Source organism: Oryctolagus cuniculus, chromosome 17, assembly GCF_051225735.1.
Source record: "Oryctolagus cuniculus isolate XC-2025 breed Fujian yellow rabbit chromosome 17, ASM5122573v1, whole genome shotgun sequence".
NCBI lineage: Eukaryota > Metazoa > Chordata > Mammalia > Lagomorpha > Leporidae > Oryctolagus > Oryctolagus cuniculus.
In genome coordinates, this window is record NC_142883.1 from 46,744,209 (window position 1) to 46,768,578 (window position 24,370).

Sequence of the window (24,370 nt, forward strand, 5' to 3'; positions counted from 1 at the left end):
TGGGTGTGGGGAACCTGCCCCCCGCTGCCCGCTGCCCGCTGCAGACTTCCGCGTCCATCGTGCCTTGCCGGGGCACAGCTTCAGTCTGAGTTTTGGAAAACCCATGAACACTGCTCTTCTGCCATTCACCTCTCCCCTGCCAGAAGGCACACGTGGCTCCCGGCTGCAGCCCATGGCACTTCCTGTGTGGAGTCTCTGGTGCTACCTTGCACTTCGCCCCATCTGTGTGAGGTGCTCTCCACGTCTCCCTCGCCTGCCTTTCCCTTGGGCGTTTGCAATGTGGGTCTGTGAGTTCCTCTCCAGAGGAAGTCCGTCTCGTTCCCTCCCCACCTGTCGCCTCCCACTCCACTCTCCTGGCTGCCCGGCTTTGCAGCTGCCTCTGCTGGGTCCCCTAGGACAGAGCCAGGTGTCCCCGGTCTGTCCTTGGTACTGATGGATCATCCCTGAGCCAGTCCCCCTTGCTGTGGCCGCCTGGCCTGGCGCTGCCCTGTGTGCTGCTGCCAGCTGTCCTCTCAGCTTCGGGCTCACCCTCGCGCCAGCTGTGGGCGGCCCTCTGCTCCCTTCAGCCTCCTGTCTGTCATGGGTGGGAAACACCTTGTCAGCATCACTTACTTTTTAAAAGATTCGTTCACTTATTTGAAAGGCAGAGTTACAGAGAAAGGGCAAGACAGAGAGAATCTTCCATCTGCTTGTTCACTCCCCTAAGTGGCTACAAAGGCTGAAGCCAGGAGCCCGGAACTACATCCGGGTTCCCATGTGGGTGCAGAGGCCCAAGTGCTTAGGCCAGCCTCTGCTGCTCTCCCAGGTCATTAGCAGGGAGCTGAATGGCAAGTGGAGCAGCCGGGACTTGAACCGGCGCCCATAAGGAATGCCGGCACTGCAGGCGGCCACCTAACCCACTGCACCACCGCGCCAACCCCACCAGCCTCATTGTGAGTGACTGGCTCTAGGCCCCATCTCCCAGAGGGCACCTCAGGCCCCTGTGCCTTGGAAGACCAGTTGAACACCTGCTTCTGGCCTCAGAGCTCAGCCAGCTGGGCCGTCAGCCCCTCAAGCCCATGAATACCTTGGCTTTCTGCTCCACTGAGACCTGCAATCTGGCTTTGGTGCATAGATAAATTTGCTTGTTTTAAAAACATTTTCATCTGTCACTGCTGTCTTTGCCACACGGCTGGCGGCAGGTGGGACCTCTGCTTTTCCTGGAAGTTCCTCACCCGGCATCTGGCCGCAGAGGTGGTAAACCCCCCCTGCCAGGGTGGCCGTGAGGACACAGCAGTGTCCGCAGGAGAGCGGGGTACCCTCAGCAGGAGAGCTCCCCTTCCTGCCCAGCCAGGCATGTCCCCTCTGACTGAGGCCCCTCCCATTTTCAGGGGGCCCCTTTTAACCTGCAGTATGTGTGAGAGAGGCAGTTGCTTAAAACGACCCCGTGGGTGCTCCAGCAGGACAGGATGGTAGCTGTCGGGGGCAGAGAGCCAGGAAGCCGCGCGCAGCAAGCTGATGAGCTCAGCGGAGGGCCACCGAGGCTGCCACCCTGTGCAGCACGCTGCAGGCGCCCTCGCGCCTCTTAATCGTCCTGGGCAGGCAGCAGGGAAGGCCTCCCGTGGCGCTAATCTCCAGGGTGCTCGCATGTCCAGAAGAGTCCGAAATAGCTCCGCGCGAATGTTCTTATCTCTCCCACGGCAGAGCACTTGAGGCTGCGCGTTGCGCTATCAGCTTGTCCTTGAATTCTTGGAGGTCGGTGGAGCTCAGCGGGATCAGGGGTGTCCCCTCCCGCTGCGCCTCGGCCCTGGTGGACGCTTGGCCTGCAGGGCTGTGGCCACATGGGTGCGCGCGCCTGTGGGCACTGCGTTTTCCCGTCTGCTTCCGGGGTGGGAAACTGGCAGTAATTGTCTTCTTCGTGCCTTTCCTCGGAAAAACAAAGAGGAAGCCGAATAGCAAGGGCGTCTAAAGCCGCCAGGGCCACACCCCTACGAACCTCCCACGTGCAAAAGCGCACCCTGGCGAAGCGCCTGGGTTTCCTAACAGGCATGCCCGTGCCCGGGGAAGTTTGCTTCCATCCTCTTGGCCACCAAGGCCATGCGCTGTCTCTGGGCTGCAGGTGGGCGCTGCTGGCTGTCCTGTGTGCACTCCAGTGCAGCAGGTGTGAGCCCCAGCCCCCTGCTGCGGAGGGGCTTGCAGTCTCCTGCATTCATTCCACCCGGGGGCGTGGATCATGTGTTCATTGAGCATCTTCTGTGTACCAAGCAGTGGGGGAGAGAGACTGCGACCAGGTGAACCCTGACTTTGCAGATGGTGACAAGGACTGGGAGGAGGAGGGGTGCTGGCTAGGGGCTGTCTCACAGCGGGTGGGAAGGGTCAGCCTGCTGTTAAGATGCCGGTCCCACATCAGAGTGCCTGGGTTCGGTTCCCAGCTCTGGCTCCTGACTCCAGCTTGCTGCTAGTGCAGACCCTGGGAGGCTGCAGTGATGGCTCAGGTGATGAGGTTCATGCTACCCACGTGGGAAACCTGGTTTGAGGTCCCATCACCCAGCTTTGGCTGTGGCAGTCGCCAGGTCTGTTGAAGACATCTGGGGAGTGAACCAGCAGATGAGGGGAGCGCTCTCTCAATTTTTCTTTTTAAAGACTACTTGACTGATGATGCAATAAATCATCTTTCCTACTAAAATTCTGTGGGCTTTATCTCTGGCATCTACCAATCACATGGAGAAAAGTCCCACGGGAATGTGCAGGGAAAGGGAGCAACCAGGAGAATTGGCTCCCAGGGAAGGCAAGAGCAACGGGTAAGATTTAAGTTGATTCGTTGAAACATGAGAAGGAATATAAACAAGATAGAGCAGACAGGACCTTTGAAAAAAGCACAAGCAAATTGGGAAATGCACTAAAGGAGCTATTTTCATTTTTTTAAATTTTTAAAAGATTTATTTATTTATTTGAAAGAGTTATACAGAGAGAGAAGGAGAGGCAGAGAGAGAACAAGGTCTTCCATCTGCTGGTTCACTCCTCAGTTGGCCACAATGAGCAGAGCTGTGCTGACCCAAAGCCAGGAGCCAGGAGCTTTTTCCGGGTCTCCCATGTGGATGCAGGGACCCAAGGACTTGGGCCATCTTCTACTGCTTTCCCAGGCCATAGCAGAGCGCTGGATCAGAAGTGGAGCAGTCAGGATTCAAACTGGTGCCCATATGGGATGCTGGCATCACAGGCGGCAGCTTTACCCACTATGCCACAGCGCTGCTCACCCCCTTTCATTTCTATAAGTGAAAAAGATCAGTATGGGTGCTCAGTTGAATTTGACTTCAGTCATTGCTGAGGGCACTAAGGCTCGTGGTGCCCATAGACGGCCACAGATGTCCCTGACCATCAGCTTCTTGGTGAGGGTTTTTGTTGGTGATCTCTGGTCGGTGCCTGCCACCACCTCGTCCCTGGTTTCCTCTCTGCCAGCTGTCAGGAACACAGCATGACCGTGCCCCCATGCGACAGTGCTGTTGACCTGATCGAGGGTGCGCCGCCTGCACCCGGCTTCTTCTGCGTGTGTCCTGCCCCGGCCACCGCCGTCGGCTTCCAGCCCCTCTCTAGACAGGCACCTGCCAGGTCCTTTTCATCTCCTTTCATTTTTCCCTCCACCAAGCTTTTCTTCCACATCACTGATTCCTGTTTTGTTTGGAATGTGGAAGTCTGACTTGGGTAGTTTCCAGGGTTTTGTCTGGGAGTGTGTGTGTGTGTGTGTGTGTGTAAATATCCTAAATAGAAAACCATCTTCAGCAACATTTGCATGCAGTCTGAGGAGCCGTAATACAACAACCAAAGGGAGAAACAGTTCATCCCGATGGGCACAAGCCAGTGCATGTGACTGTGACATGCATAACATGAGCTGTACACGCGTGTGAGTGTGCACATGCACACTGCTTCATACAGTTAGCGCTGGGCTGTTGAAATTCCCCCTTACTGATGCGTGTGGCTGCCCTTGTTCCTATCACAGCCCCCAGCTCCGCCTTCAGGATCCTGACGGAGCCTCCGCGGCTGTCCCCGTGGTGGGCATCTCATTTGTTCTCGGCCCCTTTGCTGTGCTGAGCAGTTCTGTCACAGCCTTTCATTTGCCTGCCTGGAGCTCCCAGGCCCAAGTTTCTGCATACTTGACGTTGGGCCATGGGGGCACCCAGGTTCAGCCCCGGCGGGCAACCCCACCCACGCCCCAGAGCAGCTGCCCCCGTGGGTGCTCCTGGGCGAGCGCTCCCTTTCCAACCGCTCTGTGCTCTTGCCCCAGGGTAGCTTTGGCTGCTGCTGCTCTTTCCTTGAATTTTGCCCATTTACTGCTCTGGCTCCTCCGTGGAAGGCTGGTCTTTGTCTCTCCAAGACACCACGCAGTCATCCCCTCTGTTCTGTCAGCTGCTTGCTGCCTGCGTCGGCATCCCCAGCGTGGTGGGCATGCCCTCCCCCAGTGCCAGCCTTCTCTGTCTATTCAGCGTTAGTGCAGCAAAGTCTGCAGACCCAGGGTGACCCCAGGCAGCATGCAGGTCTCTCCCAGCCCCTTCCCTTGTCTGGGACCTGACCAAGGGCGGGGGGAGCCCCACAGGGCAGGAAGGGCTGCAGCCTTGGCTCCTCCTGCCTTTCCCCGCTCTCCCACGCCGAGCCTGGCCTGGGGAAATACACCTTCCACAGGAAGCACATGTCGCCAGCCTGGTTGGGCCTGGGGATCAGGCTTGGACAAGGAAAGGTAGATGCTGTGTGACACCAGACTTCTGCAGCCCTGCTGCACCAGGAGGGCTCTCCAGGAGGCCCCTGCCCCTGCCATGCAGGCGAGGCCCGTTCACCTCTGCTGTAGGGAGCCTGGCTCCAGCTGACTTCCATCCCACCTGAGCCGGTCTGCAATTTCTTGTGTTTAGTTTATTTATTTAGTTTTATTAGAAAGAGAGCCGGCTCCGCGGCTCACTAGGCTAATCCTCCGCCTTGCGGTGCTGGCACACTGGGTTCTAGTCCCAGTCGGGGCGCCAGATTCTGTCCCGGTTGCCCCTCTTCCAGGCCAGCTCTCTGCTGTGGCCAGGGAGTGCAGTGGAGGATGGCCCAAGTGCTTGGGCCCTGCACCCCATGGGAGACCAGGATAAGTACCTGGCTCCTGCCATCGGATCAGCGCGGTGCGCCGGCCGCAGTGCACCGGCCGCGGCGGCCATTGGAGGGTGAACCAATGGCAAAGGAAGACCTTTCTCTCTCTCTCTCTCTCTCTCTCTCACTGTCCACTCTGCCTGTCTAAAATAAATAAATAAATAAAATAAAAGAAAGACAGAGATTGCCCACTCTGTAGTTCACTCCCCAAATGCCCACAACAGCCAGAGCTGGGCCAGGCCAAAGCCAGGAGCTCAGTCTGGGTCTCCCACGCGGGTGGCGGGGACCCAAGCACGTGGGTCTTCACCCGCTGCCTCCTGAGTGCTCATCAGCAGGATGGGAAGGGAAGCGCTCTGGCACGGGATGCAGGCGTCCTAGCAGCCCCCACCCCCACCACGCCCGGGAGCTCCTGTCTCCTGCTTGGCTTTTGCAGAGCCTTCACTGGGCTTGGGAGGGACTGCACTGGGGGCTTCTAAACACCAGAGCTGCCAACTGGGAACTCTCATTGTTTGGCCTTTGTATTTTTCCATTTAGAAAAAAAAAAAAAAAAAAGAGTGATTCATTCACAGTTACATTGTAATCGGTGCAGGAGTTAATTGGACTCTGGATTGGACTCAAAAAAAAAAAAAAGTTACATTGTAATCAGTGCAGGAGTTAATTGGACTCCAGGAGTCTAGAAGCAGGAACCAGGCTCCAGACCAGAAGGCAGAGAGGCTTCCTTGAGGCTGCAGGCCAGGTCAGGGGGGTTGTCAGGGATTGAACGCTGATTAACACAATCAGAGTATTAGCGGGGTCTCCCCTGCAAGGAGCTGGCTTCACCTTCCCTCGTGGCACTGCATCGCCATGGTCACTGGGCAGAGGCCTGGACCCTTGCTGCCCCTCCTGCAGTGCCCCCCCCCCCCATACACACACAGGTGCTCTGCAATTGTTGCAGGAAAGTGTCCTTGTGCTGGCCGCTTTAGAACCTCTCCCAGCAGAGCACTTTGGATTTCCTTGATGTCTTCTATCACCGGTGACCCCGGATGAGGGCCTTCAGCACCTGTGGATGCTGGGTCCCTCGTCCCTGCTTGTCAATGGACTGCAAGGAGAATTTGGAATAGGAAGAGTTTCATGGGATGGTCCTTAAGTCGTCTCCAGCCTGCCCAGCCTGGAGTGCCCCACAGTCCCTTTGGGAGAGTCTTCCTCGTGGGCCTATAGGGGGTGGGGAGAATCAGGGCCCCTCCCTCTGCAGCCAGCACCATCCCCGTGGCACCTGCTGTGCGGGCAGGTGGCCGGCGCCCTCGGAAAGCTGCCGTCTGTCTGTGCGCGCTGGTTCCCTCCCAGGCCTGCTGTTACTTGCAGTTTGGATTTTTGCTGCCAGCAGCTTTGCCAGAGGGCCCTCTCCACAGGCCCGTGAGTGCGCTCAGGAGTGGGTGGCTGGCGCCGGGGCGGGCGGCTGCCTGAGCGCTCTGCCATCTGTGCCTGGCTCGCTCTGGGCTGCTGTCGCAGCGTCCCTGGGGGACCCGGATGGTCACACTTCCTCAGTGTGTCGGTCACCTCCCACGCTGCTGAGGCTCTGCCAGGCAGACCCGCTGTCGCTGCTGCCTCCTGGCCTCCCACACAGGGCTGAGTGGCAGAGGAGGCTCCTGGCACACACATGCACACACACCCCCACCAGTGCCCAGCGTGGTCTACACCCTCCTGCAGGCAGCCTGGGCCGCCTGCAACACCACCTGCTGCTTGTGGTGCCTGCTTGAACCTGAGCCTGTGCTCTCTGGGAAGCTGGCAGGTGCAACAGGGAACTGACTGCCCTCGCTGTGTCCCTGACCCCGGGACCCATGGTCCCTGCTGCTGACCAGGCAGTGGGCATCTCGCCTCATCCACACAGGAGCCCAGCGAGTACTCAGGAGAATGTGCGTCCTGTGACAGATGCAGAAGCACAGGCTTAGAGCCCAAAGATGACAGGAACAAGCGGTTGGAGCCCAGCGTGTCTTCCCCCAAGGCGCCTGCTGCTGACAGCCCTGCCGTCCAGTCCTCCCCAGTGTTCTGTGTGTCAGGCACGGTCCTGGGCCCCCGGGATGCAACGGACCCATCTGTGCCCTGAGGCTCCTTTCCCGTGGGGAACTGACAGCAAAGTACAAACTCAAAACTAAGTGCATCATGTTGCGTGTCGATGCTGGGTGGGGAAAAGGAGCAGCGGGACAGGGCAAGGCGTCAGGCCGCAGGGACGTGCCGGAGGAGCTCGGCCACCTCCTCAAAGCCGTCAGGGTGCTGGCACCAAAGCATTGGGGGAGGGGGTGTTGGACACAGCTGTTCAGACGCCACTTGCAGTGTCCACATCCCGTGTCGGAGCCCCAGGTTCAGGTCCTGGTGCTGCATTCCATTCCCACTTCTCGTGTGCATGCGCGCTCTGGGAGGCAGCAGGTGGTGGCTCAGATCGGAGGATCTGCCACTCAATGGGAGACCCAGACTGCATTCCCAGCTCCGGCTTTGACCTGGCCCAGCCTTGAGCATTGTGAGTATTTGGGGAGTAAAACAATGGATGGTGCTCTCTCTCCATCTCTCTGCCCTTCTAATTAAATATATATATTAAAAAAAAAAAAAAAAGAACAGATGTTGGTGAAGATGTGGAGAGATTGGAACCCTTGTGTACTGCAGGTGGGAAGATGGCACAGCAGCCACTATGGGAAACAGTGCGACAATTCCTCCTAACATTAAACCTAAGCTCACCATAGGCTCTGACAGTCTCGCTTCTCAATACAAATGCAGAAGAAAGCAGGGACTCGGGTGGATATTTGTGCACCCGCGTTCGTAGCAGCCAGAATGTGGAAGTCCCTCCTATTGTCAGATGGGTGGGCAGACAGGGTGTGGTGCGTGCACAGTACTCAGACCGCATCTGCCTCGTAGTGCCGCCTGGGTGCCAGGTGACACGAGCTGCCATGTGACTGCACTCACGAGGTGCTGGGAGACAGAGTCACAGAGACAGAGTTCCGGGGCCAGGGGAGGAGCTGGGGGGAGGTTAGGGTTTGGTGGGTACAGGGTTTCAGTTGGGAAGGAGCAAAGATTCAACTGTGTGAGTGTATTTAATGCCACTGAGCTGCACCCCTCAGAGTGGTTACAACAGTAAACCTTATGTTATGTATGTGTTACCATAGTAAACAGACAGCAGAACGGCTACAGGGCACCTCTTTGAATTCACTTGCTTTGATTTATTTGGGGAAGAGAGAGAGATCAATATTCTGTCTGCTTGTTCACTCCCAAATTTCCAAACAGCCATGACTGGGCCAGGCCAAAGCCAGGGGCCAGGAACTCAATCCAGATCTCCCACATGGGTTGCAGGGACCCAAGCAATTGAACCATCTGCCGCCACCTTGCAAGGTGCACATGAGCAGGAAACGGGAATTGGAAGTAGAGCCAGGACTCCAACCAGGCACTCCAGTGTGGGCCATACTCCAGTGTGAGCCATACTCCAGTGTGGGCCGTACTCCAGTGTAGACCATGCTCCAGTGTGGGCCGTACACCAGTGTAGACCATGTTCCAGTGTGGGCCGTACACCAGTGTAGACCGTGCTCCAGTGTGGGCCATACACCAGTGTAGACCATGCTCCAGTGTGGGCCGTACACCAGTGTAGACCATGCTCCAGTGTGGGCCGTACTCCAGTGTGGGATGCACACCTCCCAAATGGCACCTTGACCGCAGCACCTCACCCCTTTCCCTAATGGGCATCTTTGAGGAGGCAGATTCAGCACAGTTGGAGGCTTACTGGGGAGGCCAGCAGCTGAGGGGGGGTCATCCAAGCATTGGAGGACACCCCGGGCATGGCCAGCGAGGCCCCTCATCTCTGGGTCCTGGGTCCCCCTGAGGCAAGTGCTGAGGGCTGGGAGGAGGCATCGCAGAAGGTTCTCTGGAGCTGCCATGGTCCAGTGTGGAGCCTCAGCACCCAGACATGGCCCACGGCTGCCAGTGGTTGGTCCTGTCAGTCCCTGGGCTGTGCTCAGGGCTCCGTGGAGAGCTGGGAGCCCTGTGCCCGCTGGGCTGGCCTTGACCATAGCAAGGTGAGGACACTTCCCCATCCCTGCCATCAGCCAAGGTGGCTCCAGTCCCACCCAGGCCCCAGATCTGCCATGTCCTGGTCTTCCGTGGTGTGATGCCACCTGTGTGTGCCCCCAGGAAGGTGGGCAGAGAGCCAGGGAAAACACTGGGATTTGCTCTATTTTCTCACGTGCACTTGAATGACAGTTTGGATGATCTGATTTTCCCACTGGTGTTTTGGGTGCCGAGTGGCGCTAGTTGCCACGACTATGCCCTCGCCCAGCCAGCTGCTGGCCAGATGCAGCCCGGGGGCTCAGGGGAGGCTGCATCCTTCAGGAGGGATTTGCTGGGCCCCCAGTTGGTACCCAGCCTGACACACACACACCCACACGCACCCCTACAAGTAGCTCCAGGTGCGGGCCCTGCTGTGATGCCAGTGTGGTGAGGGTGGGAGATGGAGGAGTCCTGGCCGCCAGGCGATCCCTGCAGGCTGGCAACAGGCCCAGGGAGGCTGGCGTTGGTGTCTCTGTCTCCCAGCCAGCTGGAAGCTCTGGCTCCGTAGTGCTGGGGCCAAGGCAGCACTGCCTGGATGTGCAGTGCTGGGAGGGGCCTGGGCTGTGTGACAGGCTCTTTCTACCGGACCCACTCCTGCCCCTGCCTGCTGCAGGACGGTGGGGGCGGACAGGGAGGGCCCTCTGGCCTTGTCCTCCCTCTTTTGCCAACGTAGTGATTCCAATCTCCAGGGGACCCCAGGGTCCCCGTCTCTCTCCTCACCGCGACTTTGTGACTTGCCACATCCCAGGCTGGCTGATGGGCTCACAGCAGAGCCCCCGCCTGACCTGTATTTTAACATGCACACCTCTGAACCTGGCTTCGGATCCTAGGACCTTGTAGTCCTTTGACCCTGGAGCCTTCCTGCTGCTCCCCGTACCGCATCAGCGTGAAGGTCAGCTTCCCTGTTTGCCTGGAGGGGCCCCCGGCCGGCCCCCTCGTGTTTGCTTCCAGGCGCTGCCTCCCGGGCATGACCTGCACCCTGCGGGCAGGGATAAACCCGTGCCCGGGAGACGCGCCAGGAGTGCGCAGCACAGCATTCCTTGTCCTAGCGGACACCTGGAAGCCAGCCAGTGTCCTTTCACAGTAGGATAGATTCTGGCTGTGAAATAATTCACAGCAGTGAGACCTGCAGCTCAGCGCACCGAGGATGAATCAAAACACCGGGAGCGAAACGCCGGCGCAGGCGTGCAGCCAGCAGTGTAGACGCCGGCTGGGACACCGCATCCAGTATCGGAGCACCCAAGTTTCAGTCCCAGCTCAGCCCCCGAGCCCAGCTTCCTGCCGACGTGTGTCCAGGGTGGCAGCAGTGCTGGCCCAAGGACGTGGGTCCTTGCTGTCCTGGTGGGAGACCAGGGCCGAGTTTCCAGCTTTGGCCTGGCCCACCTGGCTATTGTGGGTTGGGGAGGGGGCAAACCAACAGAAAGGAGGCTTCTGTCTCTCTGCGCCTTAAATGTTTAGAAATTATGTTCAAAAGCCAGTAATAATATGTATCTGTGTTATTGAGAGTCACACACAGATTTTTTTTTTTTTAAACAAAACAAGGCTTCCAGGGCCCTCTCAGATCTAGTAGTAATTGATTTCTTAAGGAGTTCGTAGACATTTACTTGATGAGATTCTTTATTCTTTAAAAAAAAAAAAAAAAGATTTATTTATTTGAAAGAGTTACACAGAAAGTGAAGGAGAGGCAGAGAGAGAGAGAGAGAGAGAAAGAAAGTCTTCCATCCACTGGTTCACTCCCCAGTTGGCTGCAACAGCCAGAGCTGCACCAATCCGAAGCCAGGAGCTAGGAGCTTCTTCCAGGTCACCATGTGGGTGCAGGGGCCCAAAGACTTGAACCATCTTCTGCTTTCCCAGGCAATAGCAGAGAGCTAGATTGGAAGTGGGACAGCCCTGTCTCAAACCGGCGCCCATATGGGATGGCTGGCACTGCAGGCGGTGGCTTTACCTGCTATGCCATAGTGCTGGCCCCGAGATTCTTTTGTCTTAAGATTTATTTGTGTATTTAAAAGGCAGAGTTAGAGAGAGACAGAAAGAGAGATCTTCTGTCTGCTGACTCACTCCCCAAATGGCTACAATGGCTGGGCCTGGACCAGGCTGAAGCTGGGAGCCTGGAAATCCACCCAGGTCTCCCATGTGGCTGGCAGGGTCCCAAGCACTTGGACCGTCTTCCACTGCTTTCCTAGGCACAGTAGCAGGGAGCTGGTTGGGACACAGAGCAGCCGGGACTCGCAGCAGCACTCATATGGGATGCCAGCATCACGGGTGGTGGCTTAACCCGCTGTGCCGCAATGCCATCCCCTTGAATATGAGTCCTTGAAATGTAAGGTGTACAACATACGTGTTCACCACAGATGCTAGGTTTCACAGGCATACACCCCAAAGATAACAGGAGACCTACAAAGTCAGACAACAGAGCAGTGAGCTCACCTCGGTGATGTGGAGAAAGACCCACCCTATCTCCAAGAAGGTTGTGGGGAAAGGGAGAGCCAGGGCTGAAGAGAACAAGGGCACAGGCGGTGACCATGGCAGACAGAGGAGGCCATGGCGCCTCAGAGCTTCGGGTGTCCCCAGAGGGAGTTAGGCCCGTCAGCAAGGAAGCAGGCACCAGGATCCTCCTTGGGGAAAGCACCCTTGGGGCAAATGCTACCCTATGCCACCTGCCAGCCCTGCGCCGGGGTCAGCCCACTAACCATGCCACCTGGGGTTTAAGGAGTGCGTCTCTGAGACTGTGTTGAAACGGGGGCTTGTTTGTTGTTCTGGGAATGGACTCAAAATCGCCGCGCTCCCCCGAAAAAACCTGGCTCCGTGTAAGTGGCCTATGCAGCCCCTGTTCCCAGCCTGTTCATTCCCGGCGAGCAGCCTAACACTGCCGTAACAGCTCTGCCCTTTCTCAGTCCTGTGTTGGAACAGAGAAGATGGAATTGGAAGGGCTGCATGCCGCATGCAGATGCAGAGTGCGGGAGGCGTGTGGGAGACAGACAGCACCAGGACCCGACAGGAGCGCAGAGCGCCCTTAGCCTGGGTGGATCTGCTGAACTTGCTGGAGCGTCTGGGACAAAGGTGGCAGAAATGTGGGCGAGCCCAGGGGCAGCCATGGGGAACAGCCCCTCGGGGCAGGGCCGTGCAGCAGCGGCAGCCGTGCAGCAGTGGCAGCAGCGAAGGCAGAGGTAGAGGTCGGCCAGCCTGCCGACTGGTTCCCCTTGATCCCCCGCGGGGGGCCTCGCAGGAGTGAGCCCCTCACCAGGGGTTAATGGAAGCCAAAGCATTTCCCCTGGTTCTGAAATAATCCAGCCAAGGTGTTTAAATTATCTGTCAAGAAAACAGATAGCACCTCAAAATGGTTTTTCTCACTGCATTTTTTTCCCTTTCCACTATGCTGGCAATCGCCTGCCTCCCAGGCTGACCTGGTTGCTCAAAAGCCCACTTGAAATGAAGAGGAAATGCGCTAGGGCCTGCGGATGCTCCCTGCTCTGCTCGCCTCCCCGGGGATGGGGGATGGGGCTTTGCAGAAGCCAGGTGCGTGCTGTGCCTTAATTCCTGGTCCATCTCCTGGTCAGGTGTGGGAACTCGCCTGGCGCTCAGGGAACCAGGAGTCCAGAAACCCACCAGCAGTACCCTGGGCCTGTCTTTACCCTGGGGGTGAGGGTGTTGTGCCCACCTACCATAGGGGCGGCGTGGGGGAGGGTTCTGACGCACACACACACCAGGGACTTACGGTGCTCCTGGGCAGCCCTCCCTGAGCCTTCCGCCCAGCACCCCAGGGAGGAGTTGGCACCTCCGGAGTGACAAGCACAGGGTGGGAGTCATAGCTGGGGAGAGCAGCCGTGAGAACAGGGGTGCTGACGGCTCTGCCGGTGGTCCTGGCGCTTCTCGAACCCTACTCCGATTGCACCCAGGACGGGACGGCCACGGAAGGCAGTGTGTGAACACTCACGTGCAGAGAGGAAGGGCCCTGGTGAGGATTTACGCCCCGGGCCACCCGCTCGAAAGAGCGTGTTTCCTTTGCTCGATCTTCATCCACAGGATGAAGACTTGGGGTCTTTTTTCTGTTTTTAAAATGTTTGTTTTTTTGATTTGAGAGGCAGCGGTAGATTCACCTCCCACACAGGAACTCCGTCCAGGTCTCCCGTGTGGGTGGCAGGGACCCAAGTACTCAAGTCATCACCTGCTGCCTCCCCAGGTGCGCATTGGTTGTAATCGAGATCTGGGACTTGAACCCAGGCAACTCCGATACACGATGCAGGCGCCCCCAACAGCACCTCCACCCTGAGCCGAGCACCTGCCTCCGTAAGTGATGTTTGTGTGCATGGCTGGCTGGCCGGCGCCCTCCACGGAGGTTGTTGGTGGGGGTCATCCTCCAGAGGCAGGGGAGTGAACAGAGGAAGGATGGTCACCCTAAACTTAATTCCTGTCCAAAGGAAAACATCAACAACAAGGAGAAAATCTAAAACAAACAAGGAAGGAAGTGGGAGGGAAAGAAAACATCCCAAACCCAGCACTGCAGAACCTTGGCCTTCGTCCTGGGATTCATCTTAGGCATGCGGTCCGCACCTGTGTGGCCATTTATACATCCCAGGCTATGCTGTCTAGCCATGTACCTCCCCGTGCTATGAAGACAGAGCAGCCTGGCACTTAGTATTTCCAGACATTTCTTGGGTTTCATTGAGACTATCTAGAATTTGGAGCCAGATTATTATTTGTTTGAATGAGTTTTTTTTTTTTAAGATTTATTTCTTTATTTGAAAGGCAGAGTGAGGGGCCGGTGCCGTGGCTCACTTGGTTAATCCTCCACCTGCAGCGCTGGCTTCCCATATGGGCACTGGTTCTAGTTCCAGTTGCTCCTCTTCCAGGCCAGCTCTCTGCTGTGGCCCGGGAAGGCAATGGAGGATGGCCCAAGTGCTTGGGTCCTGCACCTGCATGGGAGACCAGGAGGAAGTACCTGGCTCCTGGCTTCAGATCGGTGCAGCGCGCCGGCCATAGCGGCCATTTTGGGGGTGAACCAATGGAAGGAAGACCTTTCTCTCTGTCTCTCTCTCTCTCACTATCTTAAAAAAAAGGGGGGGGGGATGAAAGAAAAACAGAGTGAAAGAGAAGGAGGAGAGAGAGAGAGCAAGAGAGAGAGAGAGAGAGAGAGAGAGACATCTGTCTTGTATCCACCAGTTCACTTCCCCAATACTTGCAGTAGCCAGGAACTGGAACTGGGGCAGGCCACAGTCAGCAGCCAGGAGCTCCATCCTGTTCTCCCACATGGGTGGCAGGGGCCCCAAATCCTTGAGCCATTACCTGCTGCCTCCCAAGGAGTGCGTTAGCAGGGAGCTAGAATCAGAAGCAGAGGCAGGACTCGATCCCGTGTACTCCTGCACCGGATGTGAGCATCCCAAGCCTGCCCTCGGATTATTGACTGAGTCTTCCATGTCTCCATTTTAAGCATAATTCTTTCACATTTTTGTACTTTGTGCTTATATTTACATTGGTTATTTAAACTGAATTCTTTTTTTGAGGAGAGAGACCCATATCTTCCATCTGCTGGTTCACTCTCCCACATGGCAGCAACTGCTGAGGCTGGCCCAGGCAGAAGCCAGGAGCCTGGAGCTTCTTCCAGGTCTCCCGCATGGGTACAAGGGCCCAAGTACTTGGGCCATCTTCTACTGCTTTCTCAGGCCATTAGCAGGAAGCTGGATTGGAAATGGAGCAGCGGAACTCAAACTGGCGCCATGGGGGATGCAGCACTGCAGGTAGAGGCTTAACCTTTTACAGCACAGTGCTGGCCCCTGAATTCTCTGTTTCATTGCCATGGTGAACTTTTTGTACCACCACAAGTCCCCCGTTCCAATTGTTTTACAAGTGGGCTCCAATTTACGTTGGTTTGACTTAAGGTTTTCCTAACTTTCCAAAGTGTGAGATCCATCCATGTTCAGTAGAATCCATGCTTTGATTTTTGAACTGTGGTCTTTTCCCAGGCTGGCAACTAGGACGTGAGTCACGGGGGACACTGGGCAGTGGCCGGGCTAGCCCCTCGATCCCCGCCCTGTGCTGTGCTGGGGCAGGCTAGGGGTGTCCATGTAGGGTATTTTCCATTTATGATGGTTTCGTTGAGACCTAAGCCCATCATAAGTCGAGCAGCATCTGTGTTCCGGTTCACCACGGGTCACCTGAACCAGACCTCCGGGCAGCTTTAGGAAGAATGGATGCCGCTCTCTTCCATTTCTGCAGCTCCCACTGATCTGCCTGAAAGCAGAGCCGTTCCCGGACTGCAAGGGCAGGCAGAGGCGGCAGCCAGGGCCATCTTTGTGCCTGCTCTGGTTCTGTGGCTACGGCCATGTCCAGCAGGCCCTGGGAACTGCTTCCTGCACCCCTTGCTCCTTACAAGGAGCTGGCAGTCACACGGGCTGCGAGTGCCGCGCCTCCAGCAGGTGGTCCGCAGCAGGTGGTCCCGCTGCCAGCCAGAACTCCAGGGTGGGGAAGGCACCAATCTGGTCTGAGCGACAGCTGGCATTTCCAGCAGAAAACAAGGCTGGAAGCAAGTGTGTCCGTTACATTAGCGCCTCTCGAGTCGGCGTGCTGTGTGCAGCAGCAGCAGCATGAGCTCGCCCAGCCTGTCGTCCTTGGCAGTGACCATGGCTTTTCATGCTCGCTTGTCCCCACGGAAACCAGCCAGGGTGCCGCGCAGCCATCTCAGAGAGACGCGGGGCTTCCGCCAGCCACGGGCTGCTGCAGGCCCTGCTGCTCCCATGGATGCCCGGTTCTCACTGCAGACCCACACAGAGTCCCATGCCCAGGGTCAGGGTGGGGGTTGGAGGCACATGCCAGGGGGCTTGGCTTTCCTCAGAGACAGAACATCAGGATTGTCAGCTCACACCACTCACACCAAGGTTTTCTTTCTTTCTTTTTTTTTTTTTTTTTTTTGTAAGATTTATTTATTTATTTATTTGAAAGGCAGAGTTATAGAGAGAGAAATCAGGAGAGAGAGAGAGATCTTCCATACACTGGTTCACTTCCCAAATGGTGGTAACGGCGGCTGGGGCTCGGCCAGGCTCAAGCCAGGATTCAGGAGCTTCTTCCAGGGACTTTTGACCGTCCTCTGCACCTTCCCAGGCACATTAGCAGGGAGCTGGATCGGAAGTGGAGCAGTTGGGACTCAAACTGGCACCCTCATGGGATGCCCGTACCACAGGCAGCGACTTAACACACTGTGCCCCAGCGCTGAGGTTTTCAGATCATGGCTTCCCTCCCCAGTCCTTCCCTAGCTCACTCCGCTACAGTGTAATTCAGGCGCTGCTTTGCTTTGCTCCCTGGGCACCTGCATCTCTCCCTGAAGCCACCTCCAGATTCAATATCGGTCCCGGCTCCTCCTAGGGCCACCTGCCCCACGACTCAGGGGTTTAATATCATCGACAGCCAATTGCCAGTCTGTTGTGTTTTCATTTTAATCAAAGTCGTTCATGCATGTGCTTTAGAAAGCCAAACACACAGCTCTGCAGAGCCTGTGTCGGGGATCGGTGGTCGCCTGCCAGGGTTGCGTGCTGCACTGGGTCTACCAAGCCTCCCTTCTCCTTTTTAGAAAATACAGTTGAATTATGTGATTGTGTGGCTTTTTTAAAGAGTTAGTTATTTTTTTGAAAGGCAGAGTGACAGAGAGGGAGAGACAGAGAAATCCTCTATCCATTGGTTCACTCCCTAAGTGGCTCCAGTGGGTGGGGCTGGGTCAGGCAAAAACTAGGAGCCTGAAACTCCATCTGAGTCTCCCGCATGGGTGGCAGGAGCCAAGCACTTGGGCATCCTCTGCTGCTTGCCCAGGTGCATGAGCAGGGAGCTGGATTGGAAGCAGAGCAGCGGGATGCCAGCCGGTGCTCATGTGCAATGCCAGTGTGGAAAGAGCAGGCTTAGCCCGCTGCGCCACCACGCCGGCCACAGCCAGGCCTGTCCTGGTTCCCCGGTGCAAGGTGCTGCCAACTCTGTGCTCTGAAAGCTGTGGAGCCGGCCAGCCTACAGGACTGCGTCCCCGCCCTCCTCCCAGTTTTGGATGGTTTTATTGTTCTTCGCTCTTCGGTTAAACTAGTAACTTTATATTGTGTTTTCCTTTCCCTCATGTCGGCTCTGGTGTTCATTGTGCGGCCCCCTCTGGGGGGTGTGGGCGTGCATGCCCCTCTTCTCTCTCCCTCCTCTCCTAGATGACGCCTTTGCTGAGAGATCCCAGAAGGGCAGCTCTTCAGCCACAGTGAATTCTGCCTTGTGCACGGGTTGTCGTTTACCGAGCTGATGAGTGATGACCCCAAGAGGCTAATGCCGCAGGAAGGAGGAGAAAGGACACTCCCCACACCCTGCAGGGCCCGTGAGGAAGCGCCAGGCTCCGTCAGGGCGGAGGGGAGCGAGGGGAAAGCACGGACCCCAGGTTGGCTTGGGGTTCGGCAGGGAAGGCAGAGGAAGGGGTTCACGTTGCTGGTGTGGCGGGCATGGGGCTGCCCCGGCCCTGTGATGACTGAGTGTGGGGGAAAGGCTGGCTTGGTTGGGAGTGTTAGATAAAGGAGACAGGTGGCCAGCTGGAGGCTGTGTGGCGTGATTGTCACTCGCCAGTGGAAGCTGGGTTGCAGGGCAGTTGGGATGCAGCCTGCCTTTGGTTTGGCCCTGGGATTAATGAATGACAAATAGATAAGGTCTCTTAAGGAGGCACGGAATAGTCTGCCTCTAGGTTGGTTCTGAGAAGACTTCAAAACCCCAGACAGCGCCAGGCGCTTGGGCTGGGGGTGAAGACACCCATGCCCTGCGTCAGAGCGCCTGGGTTTGATGCCCAGCTCCGCTCCTGAGCCCCGTTTTCTGCTGTGTGGATCCTGAGACAGTGGTGGCAACTCGGGCAGTTGGCTTCTTGCCACCCGCCTGGGAGACCTGGATTGCGTTCCTGGTTCCTGGCTTCAGCCCTGACAAGTAGGGAGCGGACCAGCAGCTGGGAGTGCACCCTGTCTGTCTCAATTATTAAAAATCAGTAGGCCAGTGCCATGGCTCACTAGGCTAATCCTCCGCCTGCGGCGCTGGTACCCCGGGTTCTAGTCCCAGTCGGGATGCCGGATTCTGTCCCAGTTGCCCCTCTTCCAGTCCAGCTCTCTGCTGTGGCCCGGGAGGGCAGCGGAGGATGGCCCAAGTGCTTGGGCCCTGCACCCGCATGGGAGACCAGGAGAAGTACCTGGCTCCTGGCTTTGGATCAGCTTGGTGCGCCGGCCGCAGCAGCTATTGGGGGGTGAACCAACAGAAAAGGAAGACCTTTCTCTCTATCTCTCTCTCTCTCTCCCACTGTTCACTCTGCCTGTCAAAAAAAAAAAAAAAATTCAGTAAATATTGCCTAACAGAGTGAGGCTGTATTTGATTTTACGGAGAAGGCAAGTGTTCCTGGAGGGGCCCTACGAGAAACGCACCCCTCCAGTCGAGCGCCTCTGCTCCTGCCGTTTCTCCCCCGTCCCTGTTTCTTGGGGCAGACTTGCAGAATGGCCTCACTCTTCTCATCCAGCTTGCACTTTGCGTTTTTATTTCTCTACATCGTATTATTGCATTCCAGCAGCCTTTTCTTCTTCAAAAAAGAGGATTGATTGATGTGCCAGCAGGAAGCAGACGCAGAAAGGGGCCGGGCCGGCGTCGTAGCCCAGGGTGTGCAAGTCACAGTGGTAGATGTGCAAGGCTCGGTCTGTGGAAGCTTCTAGATCAAAGTGACTTCCCAGAGTCTAGCCAGGAGCTGGTCTGGAGAAGGGGGAGGAGGAGCCTCTGCCAAGGCCTGGAGATGGAGCGAGCTTCATGTGGTGAGGGGGTGGGAGCGGCTGGGTCTGGCCCTGAGATGCAGGGTTTCGGGGGCCATGGCAGTGGCACTGGGCAGTTTTGCTTGTCTGCTGGAGCCCCTGGGAGGCTGTAGTATGTGTGTGGCCGCCTCCCCTCTTCCAGGGTAGGCCAGCCCCCTACCACTGTGAGGCAGGCAGAGTGAGGGCTCCCCGAGGGTGAGGTCTCACCCTGTCTTCTGGAGGCAGCCTCTTGGCTTTGCCCTCTGTTCCTGCAGGCTCCTTGCTGGGGCCTGGACTGCCTGCTGGGGTGGAGGTGAGGCCGGGTGAGGGAGCAGCCTGTGCAAAGACCCAGACCATCCCCCGACCCCGACCTGCAGGGAGAGGGACGCAGGGGCAGACCCCTGAGCCGGTAAAGACGCTTGCTGAGTCACGCTGGGTGCACAGGGGCAAGGCTGGAGCCGTGGACACACGGAGGCCTTCAGCCTCTGCTGTCACCTCTGCTGCTTCCCAGCAGGGCCCCTCAAATTACCACCCCCCCAGCCCCCGCCGTTTAGGGGATGCCGGTGATTAGCGATTGTTATCGTGGTAATTAAAATTCCCTGGGAACAGCCTGGCTAATATCCGTCAGCGTCTGCAGTCGGGCTGGCCGTGAGCTGAAATCACAATGCAGACTGAAGCTCGAGCGCACAGGGCGACACTGGAGGCCGCCAGACGCCCCCTCCAGCGCCAGGGACGCCCCGCGGGCCTCGCCTCCTTCAGTCCCGTTTTCAAGGCTGGCTGCACGGCCGCCCTTATCACGGCAGAGCACACGTGGGCCCTGCGGTGGGGCTGCCCCAGAAGGGAACGGGGCTGGGGTTCGTTTGTTCCCATGCAGGGCTTTTCCCACCACGGCTCCTGGGGACGTGGACAGGGGCTGACTGACGTCAGGCGCTGAGGGGTCATGGGACTGGAAGTGCCTGTTGCATGTCCTGCAGGGAGGGCGGGGGTGGGCGGCCGGGTGAGAGAAGGTCACAGATGTGCATGGATTGGCATGGGGAGGAGAGGTTTCTGCTCAGATCCCGGCCCAGCTGGGCCCACGTTCTCACCTCTCTGGGCCTGCTCACCCATGTGGAAGGCATTTTCCAAAGTGCTGACAGCGCGTGTGTGCACATCTGCACGGTGCACCTGCTGCACTGGGGACACACCTGTGTGCTCTGCCCACCTGACAGGGGACTCACACTGGCCAGGGTCACTGGTCAGCCTGGGCAGCAGGGCCAGCCATCCAACCTCCCACCCAGATTCCAGTGACGGTGGGAGAGCACACGGACAGAGACCCGTTACAGGGGACTCAGAGGGGTGACGAGTCCCACAGAACCCCGGGGAGGCGCCTGGCCTGGCAGGCCTGTGGGGCCGTGGCCCTGCCAAGCATGATACTGATGATACCGGGGTGAGCTGTGTGAGGTTAGTGGGAAAGGAGGCTACGTACCCCCAAAGGAAGCCGGGCACCAACAGTTTCGTTCCCACAGCCTGATGGCGTGGATTCTGCGCTCCTTATCCTGTCTTCCGAGAGCACTCTCTGATCTGTGCTTTTCTAAGTGGGAGGGGTGGAGGGGGGGGTTGTTGCATCAGGAGGTGAGACTGAGGCATGGGATCCCGGGAGGCGGGAGAGGAGTGAGAGGAGAGGCTGGGGGCACACACAGTAGGAGGGTTCGCTGGGGCTGCCGCCACCAGCTCCTGACTCCCGCCACCAGCTCCTGACTCCCGCTTCCCACCAGTGCAGATCCTGGGAGGCAGTGGCAGCGGCTCCAGTAGCGGGGTCACTGCCGCCCACGTGGGAGACCTGGATTGAGTTCCTGGCTCCTGGCTTCAGCCCGCACAGCCCTAGCCACTGCAGGCATTTGGATACTGAAGCCGTAGATGGGAGCTTTTTCTGTCTGAGAAAAGAAGGGCCAGATGTTCCGTGATAGATGACCATGTGACCACAATGCGGTCTGCACACACGCTGGGACATATTTTAGCCCCAAGAAGAAAGTTCTGGGCCAGCACAATGGCTCACTTGGCTGATCCTCCACCTGCGGCACCAGCACCCTGGGTTCTAGTCCCGGTTGGGGTGCCAGATTCTGTGCCGGTTGCTCCTCTTCCAGTCCAGCTCTCTGCTGTGGCCAGGGAGTGCAGTGGAGGATGGCCCAGGTGCTTGGGCCCTGCACCTGCATGGGAGACCAGGAGGAAGCACCTGGCTCCTGGCTTCGGATCGGCACAGCGCACCAGCCATAGTGGCCATTTGGGGGGTGAACCAACGGAAGGAAGACCTTTCTCTCTCTTTTTCTCTCTCACTCACTGTCTAACTCTGCCTGTCAAAAAAAAAAAAAAAAAAAAAAAAAAGTTCTGGTACGTGCTGCAGCAGGGACGAGACTCGGAGGCGCTGTGCTACGGGAAACGAAGGGGCGCATGCGCTGCAATTCCCCCTGCAACGGGGGTCTTCGGTGTTCATAGAAAACGCTATCAGGAAAAAGCTGGGCCTGGATGCCGAGAGTGTTCTGTGCTGAAATAAACTTACCTTCCAGTTACACGTTCGCATGAAGTGTCCTGCAGAGTCCGAGCCATGGAGACAGGCAGTGGAGGGGTGGAGACCTGGGAGCGCGATGGCGCGGGGCCTTGCCTTTGCAGGGTGGGAGGAGCCCGGGAGGTCAGCTGCGCGACCATGGATGCGCCCAGCATCACTGAATCGTGTGCTTAACAGTGGTTGAGGCACTGTCTTTTGTTTTGTTTTGTTTTGTTTTGTTTTGTTTTGTTTTGTTTTGTTTGAAAGGCTGAGTTACAGAGAGGAAGAGGCAAGGGGAAAGAGAGAAAGGTCTTCCATCTGCTGGTTCACTCCCCAAATGGTTGCAACAGCTGGAGCTGGACCCATTCAAAGCCAGGAGCCAGGAGCTTCCTCTAGGTCTCCCATGCAGGTGCAGGGGCCCAAGGACTCAGGCCATCTTCCACTGCTTTCCCAGGCCATAGCAGAGAGCTGGATTGGAAGTGGAGCAGCCAGGCCTCAACTGGTGCCCATGTGGGATGCCGGCACTGCAGGCTACAGCTTTATACCCTGTGCCACAGCGCCGGCCCTGAAGCACTAACTTTCATGCACATTTCAGCACAATGGAGATATTTTAAATTTTTTTAAAAAAAAAGGGCCGTGCACACTGGTGAGCTGAACATGGGGGCTGTGAGTTGAGGTCTTGCTGGGCCCCACAGAGCCCTCCAATGCAGCTGTGATGTTTCTCATCTCCTCCACTGAACGCTGTGTGGCCATGAGGTCTTCTTGGTCACATGGCTGTGTCACCCTCGGTGTCGCCCTGTCAACTCCCCTTCAGACAGGGCCTTGGCTGGCTGGCGTGGGGTGGGGGCTGTGTTTCCTTCCCAGAGTTGTGCCTGGGGGTGCAGGGGCCCCCTCGTGTCTTCCGCAGCGCCCGTCTCTCCAAGCCAGCTGACCGAGGGAGCTGCTCTGAGCAGACGGGACCCTGGGTTCCATGGTGTGCGTGCCCGCCCCATGCCCGGGGGTGGCATTGTCTGAGCGCACACACCCCCTGACCCAGCCGTCCCAGCACTGTGGATGGCAGTGATGGCTGCTCCTGAACGGAAAAGCCAGACACACTTCTGGCGTCCATCCGGGAGGGCCTGGATTGAGTTGAATCAACCCACAGTGTGGAGCTGCCATGAACAGTGGCGCTGATGGTTACGAACAAGAAGCAAGCACTGTGATGGACGCAGCCAGGTCAGGGAGAGCAGGTTGCATCTACGCTCTCTGTTTTCCAAAATAAAACCCACAAAATTGTGTAGGCGCCCAGACCCAGGCGCAGGGAAGTGCCCACCCCTGGGCTGAGCAGGGCTGAGCTGTTCTGACCTGTAGTTTCTCCTGCTTTTTTAATTGTGTTGATTGTGTCCGCTCTGTGTGCATTGCTCAGGGGAAAAAGCAGGCAAAGCGCTTACCGAGCTCCACGTGCCCCACCCCCGCACCGTTCACGAAAGCCTTCGGTCCTTTGGTCCCCTGGGAACCCAGCTCGTGCAGGAGCACGGGGGCTGGCGCGCTCGGGGTATAGCACGGGGAAAGCTGAGACTGACCAGGACACGGGCCTGTGCGTGGGCCTGAGTGGGCCCATTGTCCACACGCTGGGCCCCCGGCTGCCTTGTGTGGCCTCTTAGACCTGGGAGGCCCCTGTGCTGCTGGTGGTATGCTCTGCCCAGTACGCCCCCCCCCCACCACCGGGGAAATGCAGACTGTGGGACACCTACAGTCTGGAGGGTGTCTGGCTCACTGCTCGACCACAGTTCAGGCAGCCCCTGCTTTGCATCTGGAAGCTGTCAGGGTGAGGCTCTGGGCCACCAGGGTGGAGCCAAGGCCAGCAGGTGGCGTGCTGGCTTTGGGCAGGTGGCTAGACATGTTGGAGCCTCAGCTTTCCCATCTGGAAAATGGGGCTGGGAGGGAGCGTCTCACGTCGGTGCATCGTGGATTAGGCCATGCGCATGCGTTATGATGATCCTTGTGCCTTTGCTGCTGCTGTAACAAAATGCCTGAGAAGGGGTAACTTAGAAAGAGCAGGGGTTCATGGGCTCCCAGCTCCCGAGGCTGGCAAGTCTGAGAGCAGTGATGCCGGCTCCGGGGCGCCTGCAGCCTCGTCAAGTGGCCAGGAGCAAGTGCGTCGGCCGCGTCTCTTCCCGTCCCCGTAGAGCCCCTGATCCATCGCGGGGGCCCCGCCCTCGACACCTTCCCTCCCGAAGGCCCCACTGTTAACTCAAGGATCCAGTTTCTCCATGAGCGCTGGTGGGGCCGACGTGAGGACCCTGCCTGTTTCCACTCACACAGAGGGGTACTTGTAGGAAGGCGGGGCTCCGAGGGGAGCAGACGAGGCTTTCGGAAGGAGGCCCCACGAAGCGCCGCCCCCTCCCCAGAGGGTGACCGTGCAGGGGCAGGCCCTTCCTCCCAGGGATGCCGTCTCGACTCACACACCCACGCCTGGCGCTCTGGGGTGCACCAGCGACCACTTAGCATCAGGCTGACCTATATTCTGATTAGTGGTCAAGTGTTTCTGTATCTGAGAGTCAGAGAAAGAGGGCGAGAGCATCCATCCTGTGGTCCACTCCCTGAAGGCTTGCAGTGGCTGGGGGCTTCGAAACCCTAGGAGACTGGGTGGCGGAGACCCAACTCCTCGAGCCGTCACTGCTGTCTCCCTGGACGGGCATTACCAGGGGGCTGGAGTAGGGGCCAAGACTCAAACCCAGGTGCTCCAGCGTGGGACACGGCGTCTTAACCACCAGGCTAATCGCCTGCCCGTCTGCTGCTTGAGATTCTTCCTTTCCAGTGAGAGGTTCGGTCCACTGGTGATAAAGCAGTTCCATCTGTCCCCATGGAGGAGGTAGCTGGGCCGTGTCCCATCTGTTAGGCAACTGCTCTGTGCCTGGCCTCGAGGCTGTGTTCATTCATGGGT

General features: G+C 57.7%; 1 protein-coding gene across 3 annotated transcripts in view; it reads left to right on the top strand.

Annotated features, from left to right (window-relative positions):
• The window catches only part of RPH3AL (rabphilin 3A like (without C2 domains)), a 129,687-nt gene that overhangs the window by 80,835 nt on the left and 24,482 nt on the right, over positions 1-24,370 (top strand). The gene's annotated exons all lie outside the window — the stretch shown is intronic.